This window comes from Pinus tabuliformis, chromosome Q (assembly GCF_031772625.1).
Source record: "Pinus tabuliformis cultivar Carrire ecotype Pingquan chromosome Q, CPIR1, whole genome shotgun sequence".
NCBI lineage: Eukaryota > Viridiplantae > Streptophyta > Pinopsida > Pinales > Pinaceae > Pinus > Pinus tabuliformis.
The window spans coordinates 163,018,052-163,028,378 of NC_142296.1; positions in this window are offsets into that span (position 1 = coordinate 163,018,052).

Consider the following 10,327-nt stretch of genomic DNA (forward strand, 5'->3'; position numbering starts at 1 on the left):
GTACCCAGACGGTGTTATTTTTGGTTTTGGTCAAATGACGAACTGCTGGTCGTTTGCTTTAAAATATAAAATTCATTTATTCAAAAGAACTAATATATGTGTTTACTGTGTGTGTTGAAAGCACATTAATATTCAATGGACAACTTGACGTTATGCCCGATAAAGAGACATATAAAACATATATTTCCAAAATATACGGCCATGACTGTGCTATGTTTTCGGAGTTCCTTAGTCAAGTTTGTTTTGAATTGCTGCAAGTTTGATTTATGAATTCTAGACAAATTGAGTGTTTTATTGGATATATTTAAAAATAAATTTTAAATAATAATAAAAAATTATCATAATAAAAATATGTTTTTTAATTCCAATTAAACACTTCAAAACATAATTCCAACCAAATACTTCAAAACATAAAAGATTTAGACAATATACATTAAAAATTTGATAAATGCAATTAGTGCACTGACACCAATAGAAATTGTAAAATATGAACAAAGAAAACCTATCTACTAATATTAGAAGTCTTTTGGCCAAAGATTTCTAGGATGATATAATGAAGGTGTGCTAATTTTATTGTAGAGCTATGATTAAAATAAAATCTCATTAAATAGTTAATAAAAAAGTTGTAAATATAGATTTTGTATTAAAAATATAACACAATGATCATGTTGTTACCCATAATTCTAACTCATAATTCTAATGTAATAAAAAACCAGAAATTCAATATTAAATTAATTTAGAATTGTCTGCTATTTCCATTAATAAAAAAACAAAATTCAATATTAATTAATTCTTTTTTATAATTAATAAAATAAAAATATAATTTAATTAATTAAAAGAAAATCTTAACTATGTAAAATATACTTAATATTTAGATACTTATTTTGAATCGATGCTTATTAATATTCAGAAATCATTTCATTTATACAATTATACTTGTTTAAAAAATAAATTAACTTATACATTTGTCCTATAAATAATGGGTTTGTGAATGTATAACAACCTAGCTATCTTCATCTACCTTAGACTTCATTCCATTAAGTAATGGTATCAATTCAATTTTATTTTTAGCAAATTGCACAAAGAAATAACAATAAGAACCACTCATGTTATGTAATTGGTTTCTGAATGTGTAGCAACCTAGCTATCTTCATCTACTTTAGACTTTTCATTCCATTAAGTAATGGTATCAATTCAATTTTATTTTTAACAAATTGCACAAATAAATGACAATAGGAACAATTCCTTTAAGTTGTTGAATAGAATAAGGTATATTCTTTGTAATAACTTATGAGTTAGGATATTTAGGATTTTAGAACATCATGTATAAGTGGATTAAATCTTTCAACTTGTGTATATAAAATATATAACACTTCTAAAATTTACCCAACATTATGGTTGAAATTAAAGTTAGTTGTGGAGTTTAAAAGTTTATTTATGTAATTGTGTAATAACTTTTTGGTATCATGGTAAAATATGTGATATTTTTTCCATATATTTTTTGAAATTTGAAAAAATAAAATTAAAAGATCAATATTGTAGAAGGATTATCAAGATTAAAATTGACTTTTTTTGGATTATTTTTCCATGTAATATTTTAAATTCAATTTTATTTTGTTTTTTTGGTGTGGGCCAAGTAGAGACTAGTGGTCGTTGGGGATGATCATTTTTAGAAATTCCTGAAGTAGAACAAGAAGAATTTGAAGTGTAATGACATAATGGAGTGAAAATTGACCAGGACATGAAGGGTTTACAAGATTTGTCATATTTTTGGCTACCCATTAATGAACATGAAAAGAATACAATGATGAGAGTAAAAAAATTATGTGAAAACTATGCTTTTAGGTGGTATATTGAGATCTCTACACCAAGGTTGTGAAGTCAATACCTAGTTAGCTAGTGTTATCCTACTTTATTTCATGGTTGGAAAGGCTCCATTCATGGTTAGTAAGGCTCCATTCTTCTAGGACAGAATATGTTTTCACTGAGTTATCTGTCTAGACAAACTAGTTGATGAAGATGTGAAAGCCAAATTGTTCTTTTATGCTCTAAGATTTATGAATATAATACTTCCATAAAGTATCCCTTGTATATGAAGTTATTTCATAAATGTAGCATGGTATTATACATTGATTGGAATGCTTTTATCATTTCTTTCACTTGTATCATAGTTGTGTTGCTACCATTTTTCCCACTAAAGATAGAAATCACATTTTGTGTAATGTAGAATCTTAATTGATACTACACTATCCAAATGTTATCTCTAAAATGTTTTCATTTTAAATTTAGTATAATAATTGTAGAACTGACATTTAATTCTCATCATATTTGCATCAAATAATTCTGCAAATCTTTAATAAATCATCCAAGTAGATGTGGAGATGCCCCTATGTGTGCATAAAAACAACTTTCAATCATAAGGTCATATTGAAAAAAAACAATTGTATTAATGATTCCTTTCCCAATGTTTCATACACACACACACACATAACATTTCAATAAAAATCACATTGATTTGCAGTTTTAGATACTTTATTAAGTTTCTACCCACAACACACCACCTCCCAAAACTAACTGAAAACAAAGGATGATAATGGGGTGAACTAGGATGGTGGAGAAAACAAAAAGGGGAGGAGGGTATAGTGATAAGAAGGGTGACAATAAATTTAAAGGTGATGGTAAAGATAAGAAGGGAAACTTGATCTCTAGATAAACTTAAGGTGCTTAATCTATATAATAGAGATGGATTTCTTCTTAAGTATCTATTGATATTGTTGTTTTTTCACATTTTAGAATTAGAAACAATGGTTCAAATCACCATTTTCAATAGCAAGAACAAAAAACTAAAACTATTTTTCATTATTTTATGAGAGTGAAAAGAGTAGGAAATAATGAAATAATTATTATTAAGTATTTCTCATTGTTTCGTGTTAATGGGGATGGGGGATCATGGGAAACACTTATTATTAAGTATTTCCCTCCACCCGAATCTTCATGGCGGTGGGTGGAAATATTGGGAAATACTTGTTATCTTTGGTCCTTAATCTCCCCACCTTCATGAGGGTGGGGATGGGAATGGAGGGAATAACATGAAATACTTGTTAAGTATTTCTTATTGTTTCCCACTCTCATTGAAAAATAATAGGAAAAATATTATTTTATAAGAATTATCAATAAATTTGTCCATGGGGTCTTGGATAGACGATGATCAGGTGCACTGTTAAGGCACTCCTACATATTAAGTCATTGGTTCAATTCCCCGCCCTATTCAGGTGTTATTCTTGGACACGACCATGGTGTAGCCTCATTGTTATCAAACTTACACCAAAAAAAATTATCAATAAATTTAAATGCCTAAAAATATATATATATATATATATATATATATATATATATATATATGTATATGTATATGTATATGTATATGTATATGTATATGTATATGTATATGTATATGTATATGTATATATATATATATATGTATATGTATATATATATATATATGTAGATGTATATGTATATATATGTATATGTATATATATGTATATATATATATGTATATATATATATGTATATATATATATATATATATATATATATATATATATATATATATATATATATATATATATATATATATATCACATAAATGAGTACTTGTATATTAAATCCATGCCTAGTCATGGAAAATATTTGGGAGAGTTACAATGTTGTTCTTCTCATGGGCTTCTGGATTGTCAAATTGCAGTGATCTACCCTCACCCAGAATACATCAAAATTCCCCAACCTTGATAGTACTTTATTATCCTAAAAGTATATATTCGACAAAAATGAAACATAAGCAATACACATTTAACACCATTCATTACATAGATTCTTAATCAGTACTATCTGTAGGGAAATTGAGGCTTATGACTCAAGGAGGTTCCCCTATTGGGCTCATCGATCGATTATTCTTGTGTTGCAGATCCATAATTATTCTACGCAGAGCTTCAACCTCATCCTCCAAGCGTGTAATTCGTTGTTGTTGAACTTCAACTAATTCCAATGTGGTGCAATCAGAGGCTTGTTGTTGATACAATATGACTTGTAAATCATAAATTTCAGTGTTCATTGCTTCATGCACCTTCATGTAATGTTTTCATACGATTGAGGCATTGGAGTTTGATTTTGAACTTGAATCCATGAGTAGGGCTTGCTGAGACCGAAGCTAGAAGAAAGAAGAAGGACCTATTGAAAATGAAGTAGCAATGGAACCTCTAGTTTCTTTTCCTACGCTCAGAGATGTTCGACCATATAGCCTAATTTCCAATTTAGGGACTGGAAACCGAAAAGGAAAGGGGAAATAGAAGAGGAAAATATAGTTCATTCCAAGATGCAAGGTTCTGAACTCTAGTCAGACAAAATTCTCCCTAGTGCACACTAAACTAATTAACCAGAGAATGGACACAGTTACCTCTAGGCCCAAGAGAGCGAGATGCCAAACTTCCTAACTACAATGATGCTTGACTCCTTAACAAATTTCCCAGTGACAGAGGACCTAATTAGCAACCCAAAGCTCATCAAAGAGCTTTTATTTTCCCCAACTACACAACAACCTTGCTAACAAAACTTCCATTTGATTAAAATTTAGAGGGTGGCTATACCATAACCATCCCCTCTCACACAGAATGGAGAGAACAAAGCTACCTCTCCTTAATTTAATCTCTCTACCAACAGATAATCCCATGTGATTCTACAAGTTCACATCACTTAAGCTAGGGTCCCAAGGTGAAGTAATCATCGCCCAACTAATTGAGAAGACATCTTCCTCGTATGCCATGAACTATGCGTTACATTCCCATCTAATATTCCTCAGTCCACATGAATGAGGCACACTGATAAAGATGATGGAGAGAGATACCAAAGGATTTAGTTGAAGGATATAAAGGGGCGGCGTTGGTGCCAATAAATGCAACATGTTTTCATGCAATTGATCCTCATGAGGTGCCACATTGGGCTAGTACGAGACTAGCCAAATTATCATTGCAAGTGGGATCATATCATCAATATGCCTAATGATCATACATGGAGATAGAAATTAGGGGAAAGGAGATAATTTAGGGTTGTTCAAATGAGAAAAGGATTTTGACAGTGGATCTATAAATGGATAAAGGCACATGTTGAGATTGGGGTTACAAAGATTGATCATGAGCTTCATTTAGGTGATGACAACTTGACCAACAATACCATTAATTTTTTATTGCCCCTTTTCTAAGAGGCAAGCCTTATTGGTGAGAATATCAGGTTCACTATTGAGAATTTGAAGAATATGGAAAGAGGGGGCACTAGAAAAGGAGCAAAGGATATCTCTAATATGATCGAACAATAAGCTTAGCATATTATCTTTTGGAGGTGTATTGGCTCTTAGAAGTCGAATGATAATTAGGAAGGAGTCTCCCAAATAGTTATGTACTTGATACCACTCTTTTGGGCTATTAATAGCCTCAAGTAAAGTCCATACATCTCTATTTGATTATTTTTTTTCCTACCAAGTCCCCATAAAATTTTTTCCAAAATTTCCATAATTTCCTTCAGGATTTAGAAGAATCCCTCCCCCTCCCACCACACCCTAAAAATTCAAAATATTATTAAAAAAAGTAGGCAATTAATTAATAAATACATAATAGATTTTATTATAAATTTGTAGTATTGATTTTATAATATTTTAACCTAAAATACTTAATAAGTAAACATGCTTTAACTTCGAAGTATTTTATTTTTTTAATATTTTAACTTAGAAAATTGAGTAAAAAATCTTTTTTTTAATTGAAGTAATTTAATAAAAATATAAATATATGAAAGAATAAACAAATTAGAATAAACAATTTGGAAATAAAGTTAGTAGATTTTAGAATATTCATTTTGTGTAGTCTAACTATTCTATTTTTTGCATGTTTCTAGGCATATTTTCTGGTCTATTTTGTCCAAAATCTAATTGGGGTTTATTGGAATTATAGGATTGAGTTTTTTATGCCAACCCCCATTACTCACATGTGGGGCTCCCCACATGAGGAATTTCAAGAAGATTCTAGAAGGTCCAAAACCATAATATTAATTTAGAGGGTAGGTATGTGAAAATCCTAACCTTAAAGACTATCATACTAAGTTAAGTAATGGGTGGCTAAGAGGAAAGGGAGACCTTACAATCTTTTATCATTGTCCTTGTTCCATAGTTGAGTAGAACACCTAGATAGTGGGATCTGAGAGCATAAAGGAGGTAGAAGAATGTGTAGCATCCATTCATGCCATAGTGTCATTGGAAAATCCATTATGAGTGCCCTTTTTTGTATTTGTAATTTGATGACTGAAAAAATTGGAGAGTAGAGCATAGGCCTCACCTTCTACCAAGGTTTTATTTTGCATTAGATTTCTTAGGAAACATCTTGTGTTCATTTTCTTATTGTTTCATTTTCATATTTTAGTTATTTTCATAGATGAGAGTATTATTCTAGTAATCATAAATATTGAATCTAAGAAAATAAATCAAAGGTAATTTAAAAGGTTTTAGAATATTGCAAGATTTATTGAGACAAGATATTTGAATTGAAGATCCACAACAATTTATAAATCATTTTTAAAGATACATAATAAGAGGACTTGAACATTATCTATACATCTTAATTTAAGTCATATTCCACAAATAATCCTTTCAACTTCAATTTTATTGAAACAAGTTAATTGAAATATGAATTTTAGGTTAAGTGGTTAATTATGTTTACTCAAGCTATCTAGGTAGTTTCAAACTAGAGTGGGTTGTAGTAAATGAACTACAAAGAACATATCTAATATCCACCCCATGTATTATTTTCGTTTTTGGTAGAAGTAGTATGTTTGGGTTATGCTAAGTAAGGAGATGATGGGCTTTCCAATCTTTAAGTTTTTCAATTGAGTCTATCTCCATTCTTAAACATTTATCTCCACTTATTACTAAATTACATTTATGACAACTCATCACACCATATGAAAACTAAATGTTTAATTCACCTTGAAAAGGGGATCATCAACTACTATTTTTTTTTCATTCACAAGCATTTACCCTTCTTCATAATCAAACCATGTTGAGGTTAGTTGCTAGAATTTGAATAATAAAATGTGAATAAACATCGTGAACAATGGCATTCGAAAATTAATAGCTACAAATAATAAGAGCCCGGAATTCTTATAAAAAAACTTTCTTGTAGTAAAACCTCCACTCTTATTGAATTTATTAATATGCATCACATTATACTCACAATCATTTTAATATTCTTTTATATAATCTTAATATTTCTTTATATAATATTTTAGGTTAACTCTTATAATAATTATATTCACTAAGGCACTTTCTAACAAACTTATTAATGAATATCAACTAACTTACACTATAACCACCAAAAATTGTATACCAAAAATTGATATATACAAGCGAGAATGCATATAAAGATTATGGAGGGAAAAATGAAATTTTCCCGCATGCTTCCATCAAATACCTACCTTGTGGAAAAACTTGGATTCTTTTGTTCACTACTTACATTTTCGAAAGTCCTTTTCTTCTCGACTACTGGGCTTGGTTCATTGCATTTATTCCTAGAGATTCATATGTGGTTATGAAACATGAACACTTCATTCTTTGGTGTGAGGACCAGGAAAAGTCAATATCATACTCTTTTCTTCGTCTGCAACTTTCCATCACTTGCGCTGTGGAAAAGCTTGGATTCTTTTGTTGACGACTCACCTTTCCAAATGTCTTGCTTTTCTTCTCCGCCACTTAATTTTGTGGAACGATTGGTTCATTGCATTGTGGCTGTGAAGCATGAGCACTTCATTCTCTGGGGTGACGATGGGGAATCACACCATAAAAGCTTGGATTCCTTTGTTCACGACTCTTACTTTTCTTCTGGACTAGTCCACCACTTAATTTTGTGAAACGACCGAATGTTCATTGCATTGTGGCGTGACGATGAAGAAATCACGATCATGGTGGGGTCTTGTTTACTGCGAGTTTGTGAAAACTCGTAGCTAATCGAGTATTGAATTATAGTTATTATTATTATTATTATTAAAGAAAAATTAAGCTCAAATAAAAGAATAACATTATATAAAAATAAATTAAAATTGTGAGAAACAACAGAAAGGATCAAGAAAATAGATTATTGGCAACCACTTAAACCTATAATACAATTTGGAAGACAACTACTGTTTTTACCGTTATGAATTGGTCTATGGCAAGGAGGCTCTGCTCTTAATTTGAGGATGGCAACAGAGTTGGACTTAGATGTCACCAAGGCTCAACATTTAAATCCATCACTCTCTTTTCTCTCGTCTGCGCTCGCCATAATGGTGGGTTCTTGTTTATTGCAAGTTTCCATCACATGCGTTGTGGAAAAGCTTGGTTTCTTTTGTCGACAACTCACCTTTTCAAAAGTCTTGGTTTTTGTCTCCGCCACTTATTTCTGTGAAACGATTGGTTCATTTCGTAATTCCCGGAGATTCAATATTGTACTCTCGTTTACTCTACTCCACTCCACTCCTCGAGATTGGGCCACGTTTGAAAAGTCGAGTATTGAATCACCGCTTCACGATTGGAAGAAAATAAGGCCGTCATATTTATTATTATTATTGTTACTGCATACTTCTATCTCTTTAGTTAATTTAAAATAGGGAAATTATGTATATATATAAAAACAAGATTTCGGGTAAGAAATGAAAATACAACATTATTCTCGAATAAAAATAAATTAATAATAATACATGTGAGATATAATATATATCTTTCAAAAAATATAATACAATGAATTTTAAAAAATCTTCTGAAAATATGTTAATTTGTTGTATTTGAGTGAATCATTTAGTCTTCAATTCTAAATTTAAGAAATGAAAATACAACATTGGACTCAAATAATAATAAATTAATAACAATATATGTGATATATAATATCCATCTTTCAAACACTATAATACAATGAATTTTAAAAAGTCTTCTGAAAATATGTTAATTTGTTGTATTTGAGTGAATTAATTTAACCTTCAATCCAAAATTCTAGTTTTTTAAACAAATATGTTTCATTTTATTAAATCTCATTATAAAAGGACAAAAACCAACTAACCTCTCATTAAGGAGGTGTTTAAAATGTCTTTTGAAAATATGTTAATTTGTTGTATTTGAGTGAATCAATTTACTCTTCAATCCAAAATTCTAGTTTTTTAAACAAGTATGTTTCATTTTATTGAATCTCAATATAAAAGGACAAAAATCAACTAACCTCTCATTAAGGAGGTGTTTAAAAAGTATTTTGAAAATATGTTAATTTGTTGTATTTGAGTGAATCAATTTAGTCTTGAATCCAAAATTCTAGTTTTTTAAACAAATATGTTTAGTTTTATTGAATCTCAATATAAAAGGACAAAAACCAACTAACCTCTCATTAAGGAGGTGTTTAAAAAGTCTTTTGAAAATATGTTAATTTGTTGTGTTTGAGTGAATCAATTTAGCCTTGAATCCAAAATTTTAGTTTTTTAAACAAATATGTTTCATTTTATTGAATCTCAATATAAAAGGACAAAAATCAACTAACCTCTCATTAAGGAGGTGTTTAAAAGGTCTTTTGAAAATACGTTAATTTTTTGTATTTGAGTGAATCAATTTAGTCTTCAATCCAATATTCTATTTTTTTTAAACAAATATGTTTCATTTTATTGAATCTCAATATAAAAGGACGAAAATCAACTAACCTCTCATTAAGGAGGTGTTTAAAAAGTCTTTTGGAAATATGTTAATTTGTTGTATTTGAATGAATCAATTTAGTCTTCAATCCAAAATTCTAGTTGTTTAAACAAATATGTTTCATTTTATTGAATCTCAATATAAAATGACAAAAAACAACCTCTCTTCAAGGAGGTGTTCTTAGCAAGATGAAATCAACCAATTAAGCTAACCTTCAACACCATATATATATATATATATATATATATGAAATTTTATTATAATTTTTAACTGTTTTAATATAAACATATTTTAGTTATTAAAACTAATTAATTAAATTTAAATATAATTTTAATTTGAATGATTAACAAAAATATAAATATTGAAATAATATATAAATAATAAGTAAATTTTAAAATGTATATTTCTATAAATAATATGTTGTATGCAATTATTGTTATACTGGCCTAGATTCATCTTAACTCTGGATCTATCATGGGTTGAGAGGGATCAAACCTATTTTCACTTTAAAAGAGCTTTTCATCTCAAGAAATTTAATCCCTCTCCACCCTTGGTACATCTGAAGTTAAGATGGATCTAGGT